General features: G+C 46.8%; 1 protein-coding gene across 3 annotated transcripts in view; it reads left to right on the top strand.

Annotated features, from left to right (window-relative positions):
- Positions 1-19,822, top strand: part of TRIM25 (tripartite motif containing 25) — an 828,971-nt gene that overhangs the window by 241,352 nt on the left and 567,797 nt on the right. The window lies entirely within an intron of this gene.

The raw sequence follows: 19,822 nt of genomic DNA, 5'->3' as shown, positions 1-19,822 counted from the left end.
GAGCGCAACGTGGTGCTTACCAGGCTCATGGGGCCGCCATTCCAGCCTCTGCATTCGGCACCATTGAAGTTCCTGTCATGGAAGACAGCGTTTCTTGTGGCCACCACCTCCGCGCGACAAGTGGGAGAGATCCAGGCCCTCTCCTGTAAACCTCCATACCTGACATTCCACAAGACGAGGGTGGTGCTGAGGACGCACCCCTCTTTCATGCCCAAGGTGCCGTCGGACTTCCACCTCAACGAGCCCTTGGTGTTACCTGTTTCCTTCCCGTCGCCTTCGTCGCCGGCTGAGAGGACTTTGCACTCGCTGGATGTGGCTAGAGTGCTGAAGTTCTAAGTGGACCGCACAAAGAGTTTTCAGAAGACATCACAGCTGTTTGTGAACTTCGGACCTGTGACCCAAGGGAAGGCCCTCTCGAAGGCTTCCATTTCCAGATGGCTCTCCGGCTGCATCATGCACTGTCACCGGTTGGCAAACCGACCGTTGTCCGGCCATCTGGGAGCCCATTCAACCAGAGCGATCGCTGCACTACAGCGTTCCTGTCTGGTGTGCCCCTGCTGGACATCTGCAGGGCTGCTACGTGGAGGTCGACGCACACCTTCACGAGATTTTACTGCGTCGACTGGGATTCCAGGGAGGAGTCCAGAGTCAGCCAGGCAGTGCTGCGCAACCTGTTCGCTTGAAAGTGAGCCTGGTGAGGAGGTAAGAGATGCTTAATGTTGAGTTGTTGTAATGCTTAAGGTTGAGCCTTGCCACCTCCCGTGGTTGTGCATGTGTGTACTGCTATGTATTCTTATTTCTGATTGTTAATCTGCTTAGAATCACATGCTGTGCATAGTCCGACATCCAGTGGTCACTGCAGAGTATTGCATTTTGTTTTTCGTAGTCGAAAAGGGGACGTCGACAAGGCGTGTCTGTAACACTATCCCTATAGTGACGTGCGTTGTACCCACAATCCCTCACGCGTCGAGGTCCCTCAGATTGTTTTTTTCCACCCAGTTATTGGTCACCTCTATGCGGAGCTCCTAGAGAGACATTGTAAAATCATTTCTTCGACCCTTGGTCGTTTATTATTATTAATATCTAACATATAGATCCCTCCCTCGACGAAGCTGCAAGCTGTTTCTCCGCCGAGCAAGATCTTCGACGGAAGGACGAGCGGAGGAGATCCTTCGGCGTCGCCGAACACGTGGCCTGGCCTCGCCGGCCTTACACAGTAGGGAGAGCGGGGTTGTGTGGTCTTTTCTTTTCTCTCCGAGAATGCCTTTCTCTTTCCCCTCCCTCTCTTTCGAGGTCGTAATCACACTTCTTGCCCTCAGCTATGGAGAGGACGCCCTTTAGGTTTTGCCCACTTTGCAAAGGCAAATATACCTGGAAGGACAAGCACAAACGGTGCAACCGTTGCTTGCCCCTCGATCACAAGGAGGACGGCTGTGCGGCCTGTAAGTTACTTTAGCCCAAAATGATAAAGGACCGTAGGGTTAAAAGGTGGGCGGACTACGCCATGTCCAGGTCAGATTCCTCGCCCGCTGCCGCTGCCGTCGAATGTGACGAGGACAGTGATTACACGGCCTCCGTAACGGAGGTTGTAGACCTCTCGAGGGAGCGTTTGCGCTCCTCTTCGTCAGTCCCCGGCGGAAAGTAGGCTGGGACAGCTCCCGCCGTCGATGGAAAGCCCTAGCCTGCCAGAACACTTCTCAGAAGGCGAAGGCACCTTATCTTCGACGCTATGGGACAGATCTAGACGAATACAAGGAGAAGAGACTCCTTTTTCACTCCCAGACCGCTCTGGCCTACCTCAGTGGACCTTAGAGAAGTTCCAGTCCTGTATGGACAAGTTAGACAGATTCATGGCCATTCCAGAAAATAGGACACCTAAAAGACCTAGGGAGGTACTCCTAGAAAGTCCAAGGGCTAAATACCCGAAGTTGTTCTATAACCCCTTTCAGGAGGATATGAACTCTTACGACCTCACCGAAGAGGACACTCACTTCCAGGAGGAGTTCATTAATGATGAAAACCAGCAAGAGGGAGAAGGCTTCCATGAGGACTCTAACATAAGTGAGGAAGGGTACAAAGAAAACCCGGGTGAGGGTGACCCAAATCCCTGGCAGTCACCATCAGGGTCCACAAAGCCAGATATTATAGTACTTCAGGTCTCCTCAAACCACACCAGTCAGGAACCCTTCGCCTGTTGACGACCAGCCCACCTTTAATGCGCTGCTGAGGAAAGCAGCAGCACATTTTGAGGTCGAAACTGGGGAGGTCACCCCAGACACTGACTTCGTGGAGAGGATTATCAAAGAAAACCCCCCCACCAGCCAAACAATTCCAATACTCGCCTCTGTTAAGAGACAAATCAACCCTTCACTGGCCACCCCTGCACTAGTAAGAGGGGTTAATCCAAGAATCGAAAAATTGTTCTCACCCTCTCAATCAGACCCACTATATATTAAGGCTCACTCAATCCCGGACTCCTTAGTGGTGACTAACACTAGGAAAAGGGCTGGGGTTCCACTGTCTACTAGCGAGGCACCCCCGGATAAAGAGGGGAAAAAGCTTTATGCCCTAGCCAAAAGAATTACCACCTCGGCAGCGTTCTCAACTGGAATTGCCAATAATAACACATTGCTGGCAAGCTATGCTGATGCGCAATGGGGAAAGCTTAAGCAAGACATCGAGGAAGTTCCTGAACCCCTAAAAACTAGATTGCTGGCTACAGTTAATGAAGGGTCTCTGGTCAACCAATGCATCGTTAAGAATACCCTCGATGCAGTGGAAACAGCTTGCCGCTCTTTGGTACAGGGAATTCTGCTGAAGCGCCATGTCTGGCTTCGCAATTCCGGGTTTAAGGCAAGCAGCGCTCATTAACAAGCCTATTGAAGAGTCTAACCTCTTTGGAAAGGCAGTGGACGACGCACTGGAAAATGCGAAAAAAGAATTTGATACCATAAAGACCTTGGACCAAATCTCAAAGCCCCCTAACAGGTGGGGATTTGGCAACAAGCGTTCTTTTCATGGCCAACGCCAGCAACAGAATCAACAACTTCAATATTCTGCCAACAACTACCAAAGTAATAGTGGCCAGTAGAATCAGAGAGGTCAACGCCGTGGCAAGGGGAGAGGCCGGGGTTCCACTCCTAGAGGCTCCCAAGCCACCAACAACACCAAGTGACGCGAAGATTCGGGTTCCCTCCCATGCATCGCCGGTCGGCGGCCAGTTAACATCCTTTCTTCCAGCATGGGAGGGAATAACATCAGACCGCTGGGTACTATCCACCGTAGCCCGCAGCTACTGTATAGAGTTCAACAGTTCCCCAACATACAGACCCCCGAGGGGACGACGCATGACACCAGAACACCTCGCCATCCTTCTCCAAGAAGTGGGCCAGCTACTGGAAAAAGGAGCTATAGAGGTCGTGCCTCTATCTCAGGTAACGGAAGGTATTTATTCAGTGTACTTCCTTGTACCCAAAAAGGATCTAACCATGTGCCCTGTATTAGATCTGCACGCAGCAAGCAAGTTTTTCAAACCCCAAAAGTTTCGTATAGTGACCTTACAGGAAGTAATCCCACTGCTATCACAGGGAGATTACATGACAACACTGGACATGAAAGATGCATACTTTCATATTTTAATGTTGCCAGCGCACACAAAAAATACCTCAGGTTCATGATAGAGGGCAAACACTACCAGTTCAGAGTGCTACCCTTCGGCATAGCATCTGCACCAAGGGTATTCACGAACGTACTGGCAGTGTCAGCGGCCCACCTGCGCAGGTTATCCATCCCAGTATACCCTTACCTCGACGACTGGCTCATAACAGAGGATTCTTACGAGACATGCTTCTCAAACACCCAAAAGACTGTAGACCTTTTGTTCCAACTGGGCTTCTCCATCAACGAGAGGAAGTCCAGCTTAGACCCCAGCCAAGTCAAACAATTCCTAGGGGCTCTAATTCGAACAAAGGACAGCCTCGTCTTCCCCTCCAACGAGAGGGTCCAAAACATGCTGTTTCAGATCCCCCAATATGTGGCAGGTCGATGCGCTTGCTAGGAATGATGGCGTCATGTATTTATTTGGTACCTCAGGCGCGCCTGTGCATGCGCCCAATGCAAGAGTGGCTCAACAGCCAGTGGTGTCAGGCCAGCGGACAATGGGACGATCTAGTGGTGGTCTCGCAGGCCTTGGTTCCCTCGCTACGGTGGTGGACAAAGGAAAACCTGGTAATAGGGAAACCCTTTGCCACACCCGCAGTGGAAGCCACTCTAACCACAGACACATCCCTCACAGGATGGGGGGCTCACCTATCCCATCAGACTGCTCACGGAGTGTGGACTCCGAGCGTAGCATCCAAGCACATAAACCTACTGGAGCTACTGGCCGTGTTCAAGGCACTAAAAGCCTTCCAGGAACACCTACAAGGGAAGACAGTGATGGTCCTTACGGACAGCACCACAGCCATGTACTACCTCAACAAGCAAGTCGGCACCCACTCTCCAGGACTGTCCAAGCTGGCCCAGAATGTCTGGAAGTGGGCTCTCAAACACAACAGGTTCCTACTGTTGCAACATGTACCAGGGGAACTCAATCTGCTAGCAGATGAACTCAGCAGAGACTTCCCTCTGCCCTCAGAGTACGAATGGCAGTTGCACGAAGACATCGTCTTCGACATCTTCACACAATGGGGATTCCCAGAAATAGACCTGTTCGCAACTCTGTAGAACTCACAATGCCAAGATTACGCCTCCAGGTACCCTCAGAATCAATCCAAGGGGAACGGTCTATCGATTCCATGATCAGGGAAATTTGCTTACGCCTTTCCCCCGACTCCCCTTCTCAACAAGATTGTGCACAAGATGCACCAGGAACAAGTTACCATGATACTAGTGGCCCCTATGTGGGCCCGGCAGCCATGGTTCGCTCACCTGATGGAGATGTCCCTATCTCCCCCAGTGAAACTTCCTTGCCCACACAACATGCTGTCACAGGACAAGGGCAGGACACTGCATCCATGCCCTCAGACCATGAACTTAGCAGCCTGGCTCCTGAGATCATAGAATTTGGACACTTACAACTCCCGCAGAGATGCATGGACATCCTCAGGGAGGCTAGAAAGCCTAACACTTGTCACTGTTATTCTAGCAAATGGAATAGGTTTGTCATCTGGTGTAGAGGAAGAAGCATCGACCCAGTTGACTGCTCCCCCACGCACATTGTCCTGTACCTGACCCATTTACTGGACTCAGGTCTAGTGTTCAATTCCATTAAAGTCCACCTAGCGGCACTTTCTGCATACACCACTTCCCAGCTTAAAGTGTCGTGGTGGAAAGTCCCAGTTATCAAAGCCTTCATGGAGGGAGTAAAGAGAATACACCCTCCGATAGCAAACCCAGCTCCCGGCTGGGACCTGAATGTGGTACTTACCAGACTCATGGGCTCACCCTTTGAACCCATGCACAAAGCAACTCTTAAAGACCTCACTCTTAAGACCGCTTTCCTAATAGCTATCACCTCCATTAGGAGAGTAAGTGAACTACAGGCTCTTTCTGTTTTAGACCCCTTTGTAGCAGTTCATAAAGATAAAGTGGTTCTACGCACGCACCCAAGGTTTGCACCGAAATTCATCTCAAAATTCCATGTAAACCAGTCAATAGAACTACCAACGTTCTTTCAAAACCCTTCCAATTCGGGAGAAAAAAGTCTGCATACACTTGATGTGCGCAGAGCTGTCTTTCTTAGTGGTTTGGAAATACCCAGATCACTGAGAAAGACTAATCAGTTCTTTGTCTCGGTGGCACCCGGAAGAGAAGGAGATGCAGTATCAAAGTCCACTATATCTAGATGGATTGTTCAATGCATCACTCTCTGTTACACTCTTGCTAAGAGAGAACTACCCTTCAAGCCAAGAGCACATTCTACTCGAGGCACTGGGGCATTCATAGCATTCATTGCAAATGTTCCCCTTGAGTCCATCTGCAAAGCGGCAACCTGGAGTTCTGTGCACACCTTTACAAAACACTACTGTCTAGATGCACACTCTAGATCTGACTCCCAGGTGGGACAGGCAGTATTAAGACATCTTTTCTCTACTGTTCCTTCTCATAACCCACCGCCAACTCCGGGTACTGCTCGCTAGTCTATGCACAGCATGTGATTCTAAGCAGATTAACAAACATCAGAAGACAATGCATTACTTACCGTAAAAGCATTTCTGATGGTTGTATCTGCTTAGATTCACATGCGCCCACCCTTCCTCCCCGCTCGGATGGAAGGAACATAGACACCTTTCTACATCTCTCTCTCTTTTCTGTACTCACTCACGTATAGAAGGCTCCCTCAGGGCAGAAATACAAACAGAGGGACCTCGACGCGTGAGGGATTGTGGGTACAACGCACGTCACTATAGGGATAGAGTTACAGACACGCCTTGTCGACGTCTCCTTTTCGACTACGAAAAACAAAATGCAATACTGTGCAGTGACCACTGGATGTCGGACTATGCACAGCATGTGAATCTAAGCAGATACAACCATCAGAAATGCTTTTACGGTAAGTAATGCATTGTCATTCATGAGCATGTGAATCCATGCCAGACCCCATGCTGGAGAAGGAACAAGTTACTTACCTGTAACTGTTGTTCTCCAGCAGGGGTCTGGCATGGATTTACATGCGAACCCTCCCGCCTACCCCTCTGCGGCTCTTCTCTTGGTCCTACTGCCACTTTTCATGCTACCAAATCTGAAGATGGCTGCCAGAGGAGGGGCTTAGGTAGAGGCCAGTCATTGGCTGGGGGCAGTATGACCCAGAGACCAGTGATTGGTTACTAGTAATAAGACAGTTCAGAAACGAAACTGAAACAGATTTTTTCTTTACCGAGGATTCCCAGGCTGACGATGGGGAATATTCATGAGCATGTGAATCCATGCCAGACCCATGCTGGAGAACAACAGTTACAGGTAAGTAACTTGTTCCTTGTTCTCAGTTGAGACTTGTCTTGGCTACCCTTGCTTGCAGCTTTGCCCCTCACAAGCCTCCCAGCTTGTGGCCCTTCAGTGATTTCATTTCAACAAACATTTCTAAAAACATTGTGCTAGACTTTTACTTACCTGCAAGAAGATCTCCAGCTCCCATAGACTTTGCTCAACTAACATTGGCAGTCCTGGCTCCCTGAGAGACTCTTCTTACCTCTGACTTTGTGCTTTTACTTTTCCCCCAGGAAAGGGTTAATTTACTTTGTATTGGAAGGTTCAAAGAGTTCTTACCAGTTTATGAATTATTTGTTAACCTTTGTTTTATTCCCCTATCTAACCTTTGCACCAAATTCAGTATTGCTCTAAATGTAACTGTGATAAATCAATGTCCACAATGTCCTAGCTATTTAAGTCACCTGAGGGTGTAGGAAGTCTCTGTGTGCCATGCCCAATGGGTATCATCTGACTTTGAGAAACAGAGTGTGTTTGAAGTATATTTTAAGCGTTACATGCTTTGCTCCCTTCTGAAGAAGGCTTATATAACTGACGGTTAAATAACTTAATAATTGTTTAAGCAAGAAACCTTGAGTGCAAGAGTTTATTTGAATACTTGTCACTGTGAATCTCTGTGTAAAAACCCTACTGCACACTTTGACCCCTCTTGAGATAAGCCTGGCTGCTCAGCCACACTACTAACCTGTGTGGTACAGACTTATACCAAAGGTTGGGTTACCTATTTCCAGGAGGACAACATTGGTGTAGTCTCCCAAAGGGTACTGCCCACAATCTTGCCTAACACATACAAACAGTACAAAATTAAATATTCATTATTGAAAACAACATTCAATGAACCAACTCTGAATTATTGACAGCAAAATTGGTAAAACAATATTCAATTAACTGAATCTGAGTTATTGAGAACAAAATTGATGTTCTAATTCATAAAGCAAGATTGATTGATATAGTAAGGTCCTCCGAAGATATGTGTAGTAGTTTAGAGGACTAATATCTGTTTATTCATTATTAAATTCAGCTCACAGAGATTATGCATCATTCCTGTGTGAGTGTACACTCTTAGCTCTGGGTATCCACTCTTAGGTCTGCCTATGTGGGAGAATTTATCATGACTTGGTTTTGTGACCCTGATGATGTTGATTGGGTCCTGTCTCACGTTTCGGCAGGTAACAACAAATTGACAGTGAAAACCCCTTCCTCAAGGCAAATGGAGACACCCTAGGGGGAAGCAAACAACGGAAGAAAATTACCTAGTGTGATTGGCGACTTGAGCGGTGCACCCTGATGAGTTACTTCTGCCTATTATTCAAAGGTTCCTGGGGCATACTCACCCTATTTGTGGGTGTATGGAGGTATTCCATATGTCACATCTCCAATGGATGAGGACGGCACACTCTGAGTCTCACCTTCCACTTTTGTTGTGAATTCTAAAAGAGAGGGTGATAAATTCTAGGAGGAGGTCCGTTAGGACTTTCCTCCTGAGAGTTGGAATGGAGTATGTGTGTAGTAGTAGACCAAACTGTCTTGCTGCCCTACATCTAAGTTAAAACTGCAAGCAAAATAGGTGCTTCTTGTTTGATGAAAGCCAAAGTACCTCTGCTTGTTATTGATCCGTTGCTGGGTCGTTGAGAACTTTGCTGCAGCACAGTGAATGGTGCGTGACCTTGTTGACTAATGCAGAGATAAGTCCCACTCAGTATAGCTGGAGATGGAGAATAATGGTGGTAGGGGACAAAGAGGAATTGTCTTAGAATGTAGTTCGCAAAGCTATCTTTTGCATGTAAGTGGCCGGCCGCCAGTAGGCGTACCTTCATTTTGGAGTCAGAGCACCGTCTAATTACATTTGTTTCTCGTGTGGAATGAACACGATTGTTGCCACGGCCGTCATTATGAAATTGCCATTCTGAGCAATCAAATTGCTACTTCCAATGCAATCATAACAGTGTTGAGAGCGCAAACTCCAATAACTAAGCCTAACTGGACCACTGTATATAGTCATTTGCATGCAACAAATGGAGGGATGGAATCATGGCAGTGGATGAAATTCTTCATTGAGGCTGTGTTGGTGAGTATCTAGTTGATGGACCCAAAGGGCTTCTTTGACCAAGAGGCTCCTCGTAACGTTGGATGTTTCTCTGACTGTGCATAGTATATCGTTAGGTGAGTGTTGATATTCAATAAAGTGGTAGCGAGATATTTCTGCACCACATCTTTGACCTATGTTCTAAAATCCTTATGTGGGTGGTCCTTGTAGTTTGTCCCACGTATCTAAGGCCACACGGGCACTCAATGCAATAGACAACTTGTTTTGTCTTGCAGTTGGTAAGATTGAACAATGTCCATACGCGTTCTCCTATGTTAAAGAACTGCATCTTTTTTGTGAATTTGCATGCGACACAGTTCCCACATGGGAGGTGCCCGGTAATTGTTTGTAAGTTCCAGAGGCCGGTCCGTGGTGTGTGTTTCATGAATTGGGAGTGCACCAGTTTATCTCGCAGATTCTTTGCCTGTCTGTCATGGCCACTGGGCAAGGACCACTAGTTCCATCATATAAAGGGTCCAGGTGGACCCAGTCCTGGCGCCTTTGGCACCAGGCTCATGAGAAAGTGTGCTATGCACACTTTATTTCTAGTGCACGTATTATTTCCTTTCCTACAGGGTCCCCACGTTCTTCCAGGTCGGGCGTGGCCGTAGAAAAGCATTGGGCTGCACATGCAGCATCCTTTGGGAGTGGCAAGGTGGGGCCACAAGGCGGAGCCAAGGGGGCGTGGCTGGATCAGGCTATTGAAGCCTGCCCCGCCGCATGCAAGCGCTTCGCGTTAGTCTGCTTACAGGCTTATCTCAAGAGTGAATCTGAGCAGTACAAGTAGTTACACAGAGGACTTTCAATCACAGTGGTTCAAGTAGACACTTATACTCAAGGTTTCTTGGTAAAACACTTATTAATTTATTACACAATCATTTATAAAACATTTCACTAGAAGGAGGCAACTTAATATTATATACCAGTACACTACAAATGGCAGTTTAGTTACTTGGCAGTGAGCAAAAAGGACAAAAGTAAGTATAATAGATAACATATACTTTCTAGGCAGTGCAAATAGTTTCAGTTCACCGGAAGAGTTCAATTCAAGTCAATAGGCCAGGCAAAAGTCAATGGGCTAGTGTTCTGGATTGGAAACAGCAGTTCTGGTATCAAACGGTTAAGTCTTTGTAAAAGTTCTCAGAAGTAGTTTAGATGAAAAAGAATCACTTGTGTGGACACAAGCTGATTAGGCCTGCGAGTTGGGGAAGTTTCACAAACTTTCACTGCAAGAGTGGCGTTCTCTCAATCGGGTTGGCACAGTACCTTTGTATGAAGAAAGAAATGTTGCTGAAGTCGTGGTTTCTGGCAGTTCCTGCAGATCTCGCTGTTCCTAAGCCTCAGTCGTGGGGACAAGAGGGCAGACGTCGGGGGACTCCTGCACTGCACGGGATCGTTGAAGAAACAAACAAAATGGAGTTGTTTCAGTTCCAGTAGCTGTAGATGCAAGAACACAACTGGTGTCCCTCTCCCTGGTTAATCCTAACCAGCCTTGAGAATGGTATGCAGGTGTCTTATGAGTTGATTGGTGCCACCAACTCAAAGGAAGAAGCCGTCCTTGAAGGATCTTCTCTGTCGAATGGAGTTTGGCAATTCCGACCTGCAGCAGAGCTTCACCAGGCAAACCAACGGTCCAGGAGTTGCAGCAGCCGTCCTCTTCCAGATTGTCTTCGGTTCTTTAATTCCAGTGGTCGACTCTGCCTTCCAGTCCACGAGACTCGCCTTTTAAACAGTTCTCTCCCTTTCATTCCAGCCTAGCTGTCACTCACCCAGCAGGGTGGCTGTCCTTGCCGGACAGTCAGTCAGTCAATCACGCCACAGTGCATTTGGGTCTCCTAGGAGACTAAGCACAGGGAGTTTCGGGCACCTCCCTCCCTGCCTGCCCACCCCAGACACTCAGACGACAAGGGCGGACTTCAGTCTTGTAGCCCGCCAAAGGCACACGAACAAAGGGACCAAACCGGGTTTGGCGCACACAGACAAACACCAGAAGGACCTTTCCAAAAAGAAATGGTGAAAAAGAAGACCGGGACCTTAAAATCATGGTAGTTCGTTGTAAAACCACTGCCACCCGCCTTTTCAATAGGAAAGGGTAGCATTTGACTGCTAAATGAGTTTTTAGACACTGGGGATACTATGTAACCCCTCCAGCACTCCATTGTAAGATGGTGTGTGCTGGGTCTTGGAATTTGGAAAGACTAGTAAAGTCAATTTCACTTTACATTTTCTGGGAAACAGTAGTTGATCCCGGAGAAGGTATTTAAACCTTTGTGAAGTCTAAAAGACATCCCTGTGTCACTGCACTGAGGGTGCTGTGTAACACACATGAAAAGATGATGACTATGAAGTTATCTTAAACTCCATAATCAAAGAACACAAATGTAAAACACACATCAAAATACATGAAAGAGTGGGAAAAAAAAGGCTCACACCCTTTCCAGGAAAATAAATCAAGTCCTCAAAATCCAGCAACGTTGCTGGGGGTCTCTAAGGTGAAAGGAATTAACACATTTATGAGAATTCTCCCTTACACTTGTCCCCCTAAGACTAAGGGAAAGGAGGATTTAATCCACCCCTGGATGAATCTCCTTACTCCAGTCGGTCAAACATTCTGGAGAGACCATAAGCATTTTGGTGATTACACCCTGACCTGTTTTAAATGGTACAATCAAACCCCTGTAGGCCGATTGACCATCTTAACAATTTAGGATTCTCCCCCTTCATCTGCATTAATCATCTCAAGGGTTGATGGTCAGTCTGACTCACAAAAGTAGATCCATACAAGGATGATTGATTGATTGATTGATTGATATTTTATTTCTATCGCGCTCGTACACAAGTGTTTTAGAGCGCGACAAGGCAAGGGAGGGGAACAGGGGAGAACAAAACAGCGATCTTACTTGGCCTAGTGACATTGAGAACGCGCAAGTGCATGGGAGAGGGGGAGGGGAAAAGTGCATGTAACCGGGGAGAGGTGGAAAGTGCGAAGCAGAGGAGAAACAGATAAATAACAATAAATAAATAATAAAGGCAACAAACAGTGGTAATGCAGCCAGCAATTTGCAAGTGCTAGGTCTAAGGCAGCAGACAGGGTAGGTCTGATAAGTTCAGGAAGAAAAAGAGGGGGCTGTATGGGTGCAGATACAGACCCCAGTGAAAGTGGGTCTGCTCAAGAGCCTGCAAAACATATCCTAAGTGGTCATCATGTTCTTTCCAAGTAGGGCTGAACACTGCTATGTCATCCAAGTATGCCATGCAGAAGTCCTCCATCCCATTCAGAACTTGATTAACCATCCCTTGGAATGTTGCAGGTGCATTCTTTAGTCCAAAAGGCATTACCTTAAACTGTTAGAGGCATGCTGGGGTAGAAAATGTAGTTTTCTCCTTGGCATGGTCTGTCAGGGCTATTTGCCAATAGCCTGACATTAGGTCAAATGTACTGAGGTACTTGGCTGAACCAAGTTTGTCCACCAGATCATCTGTCCTAGCTAAAGGATGGGCATCCGTCTTTGTGACTGCATTTAGAGCTCTATAGTCCACACAGAATCTCAACTCCTTGGATCCTGCCTTTGGTACTAGTACAACTGGACTAGACCATGGACTGGTAGAGGGTTATATTACCCAGTGATCAAGCATCTTGTTGACCTCTTCCTTTATATGGGTTCTGACATTATCTGACCACCTGCAACCTCTGCTTTTAACAGGTAAACAGTCACCAGTGAGAATATCATGCTGGCCCCAAGGGGTCAAGCCTGGTGATAGTGAAAACAGGGAGGCAAACTGATTTTACAGAAACTTGCACTCCTCCTGTTGTTCGTGTCACGCTCACCTGATTCCCACAGAAGCGCTGGCCTGGTTTCGAGTGCTGATGCCTCTTCAATGGTGAAGCGCAGGGCTCTGAAGATGGATAGGCAGGGCCCCTCAACTCTGGCTAATCTGGCTCGCAGGAATATCCTCCTGTACGTGAAAAGGGAGTATTACAATCTGGCGGAATAATGCTCGAGCCTCCCACTTCCTTCCAACCCTCCTCGATACCCTTCCACGATTCCCCGTGAAGTCTCACCTTAGGGTCTGAAAGGACGAGCTCTCCATCCTGCTTCTGACGCAGGGGCGCGTTGAACCAGTTACTTCACTGGATTGAGGTTGGATGGGAGTTCAGGTAAGCTTGATTATACTGGTAAGGCGCTGTAAAAGTTCTGTTGCAAGTTCAAAAGTTCAAGCTTTAAATAATAATGTTCATTGTCTTTTTCAGGTGATGAATGAAGATCCATTTGGAGACTTCTTGCAACAAAGCGCTAATATTGATGTCTTTTGCCCATAGGGGCCGGGGTTCGGAATGCCGGAGATATGGCGCCGACCCGAAGTGAAACGTGCAGTTCCAGTAAAGATCAGGTAAGTCCTAGATGAGCGCTCAGGTAATGTTTTTGCATTCGCTCATTTAATGTCTTTGTATTTTTTCCCCATAGGGGCCGGGGTCCGGAAAATGCCTGGAAACAGCAAGACCCGAAATGAAATGGGAATGACCCAACAGGTAAGTCTTAGAAGGAAACTGAGCTTTTCCTATTCCCTTCTTTCTCTCACCTTGTGTTCTTGTCTTTTTCTCTCTAGGCTCTGGGAAGTGGCTGCGGATCCGGATGATCGCTGCTGAAGATGGAGGCGCCCAAGAAAGGAGAGTGAAATGCAGCGCTGCAGCGATCGGAGCGAAATGCTTTTAAAAATGATGTCTTCCTTTTCAGGATCGTTGGTGAGATGTCTCTGTGATGCAGGTTTAGCAGGTAAGGCCTTCTTCCTCCCCAATTCTCTTCTTATCACCCTTTGCAGGTGTCCCAGGATGCTGACAGGCGCGGCTGAAGTCCAGAAGCAGGAGCAGACACGGTGAGCGTCCAGCTGCTAGGTGCAGAACAACGCGAAGCACATATGGCTGTTCGGGTGGGGTTTAAATAGCTTTGGAAGAAGTTCCAGGTATGTATCCTTCCACCGATCAGGTATGTATCCTTCCCTGACCACACCCGGGTGGAAAGTAGTCCCCACAGGAAAAGTAGTCCCATTCAGGCCTCAAGAGGGTCTGGATGTAGCAGCATGGTCTGCATCAGGTAAGTGCACACTAAAACACTTGAACACATGTCCAGCTTTATGAGCCTGGCGCCTGAGGCGCCAGGACTGGGGTCCAACATGAGCCTGGCGCCTAAGGTGCCAGGACTTTGTCCAAAGGGCCCCAGCTTGGGCCCGCTGGAACTTCCCTGGGGGGAATGATGCCTGCCTCTGGGGTTGCTGGGTCGGACCTGGCTCCTTGGAGGTAGGCATCATGACAGTTCCAGTGTCAGATTAGAAGAGAGAATAACTCGTTCTATTTTCTCATCTAAAGGTTGTCCCCTGAGGAGATCAGGTAGAGGTTCACTCTCTTCCTCCTCTTGAGCTGAAGCTAGAAGCAAAGCTCGCACTTCTGGTCTGGTGACATAAGGTTTTAGACGGTTGGTGTGAAAGACCCTGGTGGCCTCCTTAGGATTGCCTAAGTCCTAAAATAGTTGACCTCTCCAAGTTTTCCCACTACCTTGAAGGGTCCTATGCATTTGTCCTGTAAGGCCCTCTGCCTTGTAGGTAATATAACTAAAACTTGCTGGTCTTGAGTAGACTCAACCATTCTTGGCCTTCTGGTCATGCCAATTCTTTACCAGAGCCTGTCCTGCTTTTAAGTTATCAGATGCTTCTGTCATCATGTGTGTCATTCAGGTTGGAGGGTCTAAGGGACCAACAATGTTGATTCCTACCCTCTCAAAAGGGACTCCCACCACTGGGAGAGGCACCAAAGGTGCCACATTCTTGGCTCCACTCTTGCCAGATGCCTGACAAGTGTGGCAGCTCCTACAGAATTTATCTACATCAGACCCCAATTTAGGCCAGTAGATATATAGAGAAAGCCTTTCCTTGGTCTTCTTGTAGCTCAAGTGACCAGTCAAAGGGATCTTGTTTGCTAACTGTAGGAACTGTTGTCTGATTTCCAGAGGCACTACAAGTCTCCTGTAGTCCCCTGCAATAGACTCAGTTGGTTCACTGTAAAAGAGGCCATCTTCCTAGTACAACCTGTGCTTCCCTGGCTCTTTCCCGTCCAGCTGGGAAGCTGCCTGTTGGCGAAGACCCTAAAGAGTAGGACACTCTCTGGCCTCGGCTGAAGTCTGCCCTACAGGGGCCACCTTCTGCCAGTAAAGACTGCAGTTTAGGATGGTCTTTAGGATCCAGATCTCCAACAGGGGTCAGGTCTTCTTCCAGCTCTGAATCCTCAGCAGCTGATTCAACCTTTTCTGGTTGTTCCTCATACTCAGCCTCAGCTGGTGGAGTAGTCACAGGTGTGACTTTGGACAGTCCTCTCGGGGATGTCCTTCTTGGTAGCCCAGGAGTGCTTTCTGGCTTTTTCCTCGAGACCTTGGGTTTCCCCTTTGTCTCATTCTTCTTTGAAATAGCAGTCAGTAGCTCCTGTGGGCTAGGTGTTATAGATTCTTCTGTGACATCCTCTGGAGAGCCATCTAAGGTACTCTCCCTGGCCCTCCTTGTTTGCTCCTGTTTCCTTTTGCTGTGAGGCCTAGGGGTGCTTGATTCAACTCCAAGAGTTTTTAAGTCATTCCCCAACAGGACTCTCCCAGGCACCTCACTTTACACACTAACAGGTATCTTGACAGTCATTCTGTTGCACTGGATGAGAGCTGGTAGTCTAGGAAGCATTTGGACAGTGCCTCCTGCAAGCTTAGTGAGGCTTTTGGGTGCCTTGGCAACATCCTCAGCCTTGAAAAAAGATTCATCCACTGCAGTAATGCTGGTCCCAGTGTCTCTAATGGCAAGGGTCTCCTGACCATTCACAAGTACACTGTCCTTGTAATATTCTTTTGTGTTATCTGGAATCGAATTATAGACATCTAAATTCTGCTGTTCCCACAGACCCAGGGACACTAAATAAACACGGGCAGAGACTCCAATGGGGCCTTCAGCCAGTACTTGAAAGTTACTACCCGTCACATGTACTTCTTCCTCTGGGGAGAAAGCTAAGGAGACAGTGTGGATCCCTGAAGGTTTACCCTTGCATCTGGGATCCTCTTTCACCTGGTCAGTAGACCCACAAGCATAACATTTTCCAAATGTTTTGACAAATGAGGGTTTCTGCTGACCTCCCTCTGGTTTGGCACCAGATGTTTCACTAGCCTGATTCGGTTCCCCATGTGGCTTACCCTTTTTCTGTTTGGGGCCCTTTTTGAATTGGAGGTATTAGAATTCTCTTTGCCATCTTTCTTTTGCTGCTTCCCATCATCCTTCTTCTAAGTTGTCCCAGAATCCTTGTGAGTTGCCCTGTTGGCAACCCACAAGTCAGCAGCCTTTGCTAACTTCTTTGGATCAATGTCCTTAGAGTCAGCCAAGTGCTGTCTCAGCTCAAGAGAGCAGGCATCAAAAATAGATTCCAACAAAAATAGATTTCTCATTCCTTCAAAAGTGTTCACTCTGTAACCCTTTACCCAACCATCTAAGTTTTTCAAACATTCACACACCCAGGTAGTCCAAGAGGTACCATCATGCTTATTGAGGGTCCTAAACCTCTTAAGGTACTGGGAAGGAGTTTTCCTAAATCTAGCTATCAAAGCTAGTTTCACATTTTCATACTACAATCGTTCAAGTTCCCCCACCGCCATAACATCATCAGTTGCAACCTGGGTGAGCTTAGACAAAAGCCAAGGAATCAACTGATTCTCTGTGAAACCCTGAATCCCATAGTTATATTCAAAAGCAGCCAACCAATCTAAAATATCAAGTCTCATCTCATAAATACTCACAGCTTCTTTAGGCATGCAAGGCCTCTCAAGACTGGAAGACCTAGAAGACTCTGGGAGAGAACCATTTTCAAGAGACAATTTCTTTATTTCAAGTTCATGATTCAATTCCATTTCTCTGAGCCTTAGTTCTTGATGTTTGCTTTCAGTTTGCATTTGGCGCCTTTTAAATTCTAACTCAAGTCTCAACTTTTCAAGAGAGACACATTCTGGACTCAGTAGTGGACCTGGTAGGGTCTCTGTGGCTTTAGGATGAGGGCCTAGAGCTGAATGAGGTATAGAGGGCCTCTCTTCCTGAGACTCCTCTCACTCTTCTAACTCATTAATATCATTAGAGTTGGACTCTACATCATCATCATCCTCATCAACACTTACCACATTCGCTGGAAGGGTAGGGGTTATAGCTCTACCTCCCAGTCTTTGATGATTCAACAATTTCTCAATCAATTCATTTTGCTTGCCTTTAACAGGGAGAGACCTGACTTTACACATATCTTTCACTTGATCTACTTTTAGAATGATCAGGGCTTCCTGTTTGTAGTTATCCATGTTTGGCATTATAAGACAATTGCTTTTCGAGTGGTGTTTGTCCTTGTGAAGGTTAATTGAACAAAAGTAAGAGCAGCACTCTCAATGTAATAACTATACTTTATCCTCACCGCTGCACACCAGTGTTAGGCAGAATTGCATGCAGTACCCTCTGGGACCACCACACACAATTAGGACTACAGGTGTAAGCAAGACCAACCTTTGGTATAAGTCTGTACCACACAGTTTGTTGGTAGCGAGCTCAGCATCCTGGCTTATCTCAAGAGTGAATGTGAGCAGTACAAGTAGTTACACAGAGGACTTTCAATCACAGTGGTTCAAGTAGACACTTATACTCAAGGTTTCTTGGTAAAACACTTATTAATTTATTATACAATCATTTATAAAACATTTCACTAGAAGGAGGCAACTTAATATTATATACCAATACACTACAACACAAAACTCTAAGCTTTTGAGACAGTTTGAGCTCCCCTGAAATAGGAGCCAAATGGCAGTTTAGTTACTTAGCAGTGAGCAAAAAGGACAAAAGTAAGTAGAATAGATAACATATACTTTCTAGGCAGTGAAAATAGTTTCACTTCACCAGAAGAGTTCAATTCAAGTCAATAGGCCATGCAAAAGTCAATGGGCTAGTGTTCTGGATTGGAAAGAGCAGTTCTGGTATCAAACGGTTAAGTCTTTGCAAAAGTTCTCAGAAGTAGTTTAGATGAAAAAGAATCACTTGTGGCGTCACAAGCTGATTAGGACTGCGAGTTGGGGAAGTTTCACAAACTTTCACTGCAAGAGTGGCGTTCTCTCAATTGGGTTGGCACAGTACCTTTGTATGAAGAAACAAATGTTGCTGAAGTCGTGGTTCCTGGCAGCTCCTGCAGATCTCGCTGTTCCTGATCCTCAGTCATGGGGACAAGAGGAAGGACATCGGGGGACTCCTGCACTGTACAGGATTGTTGAAGAAAGCAAACAAAATTGAGTCACTTCAGTTCCAGTAGCTGTAAATGCAAGAACACAAACTGGTGTCCCTCTCCGTGGTTGATCCTAACCAGCCTTGAGAATGGTATCCAGGTGTCTTATGAGTTGATTGGTCCCACCAACTCAAAGGAAGAAGCCGTTTTTGAAGGAGGAGTTTGCCAATTCGGACCTGCAGCAAGGCTTCACCGGGCAGACCGACGGTCCAGGAGTTGCAGCAGCCGTCCTCTTCCAGCTCGTCTTCGGTTCTTTCGTTCCAGTGGTCGACTCTGCCTTCCGGTCCACAAGACTCTCCTTTTAAACAGTTTTCTCCCTTTCATTCCAGCCCAGCTATCACTCACCCAGCAGGGTGGCTGTCTTTGCCGGACAGTCAGCCAGCCAATCACGCCAGAGTGCATTTGGGTCTCCTAGGAGACTTAGCACAGGGAGTTTCGGCCACCTCCCTCACTTCCAGCCCATCCCAGATACTCAGGTGCCAAGGGCAGACTTCAAAGGGACAAAACCTGGTTTGGCACGCAGAGACAAACACTAGAAGGACGTTTCCAAAAAGAAATGGCGAAAAAGAAGACCGGGACCTGTTTAAACAAAGGGGTTTAAGGCACCATCTTGAAAAACATGGCTCCCATGATTTTTAGCTACCGGTGTTCGCCGTCGGGAAAAAAAATGGTAGTTCGTTGTAAAACCACTGTCACCAGCCTTTTCCATAGGAAAGGGTAGCATTTGACTGCTACATGAGTGTTTAGACACAGGGGATACTATGTAACCCCTCCAACACTCCATTGTAAGATGGTGTGTGCTGGGTCTAGGAATTTGGAAAGACTAATAAAGTCAATTTCACTTTACATTCTTTGGGAAACAGTAGTTGATCCCAGAGAAGGTATTTAAACCTTTGGGAAGTCTAAAAGACATCCCTGTGTACTGAGGGTGCTGTGTAATACACATGACAATTTGATGCCTATGGAGTTATCTAAAACTCCATAATCAAACAACACAAATGTAAAACACACATCAAAATACATGAAAGAGTGGGAAAAAAAGGCTCACACTCTTTCCAGGAAAAATAAGTCAAGTCCTCAAAATCCAGCAAAAATGCTGGGGGTCTCTAAGGTGAAGGGAATTAGCACTTTAATGAGAATTCTCCCTAACAGGGCCAAATTCATTTACTCAATTAGGAAGTTGGGAGGGATTCGGTTTTGTAAGTTATAGCTCGTCAGGTGTTACCTCATACATTCAATAGCTAAGTTTTGAGGTATGCTGTTGAATAATGGTTTGATGTCCATTGTAACGGGCCATTGTCTGGATTGTTCAAAGTCTTCGTTTTCAAAGGTTTTAATGGTATGGGTGGTGTCTCTCAAGTAAGCAGCTGTCATCATGCTCATCAGTTTTAAAAAGGTGTCAACAAATTTACACAGTGGTTCAA

Source organism: Ambystoma mexicanum, chromosome 3q, assembly GCF_040938575.1.
Source record: "Ambystoma mexicanum isolate Mex_15411 chromosome 3q, UKY_AmexF1_1, whole genome shotgun sequence".
Classification (NCBI taxonomy): domain Eukaryota; kingdom Metazoa; phylum Chordata; class Amphibia; order Caudata; family Ambystomatidae; genus Ambystoma; species Ambystoma mexicanum.
This window is presented reverse-complemented; position numbering and strand designations above follow the sequence as displayed.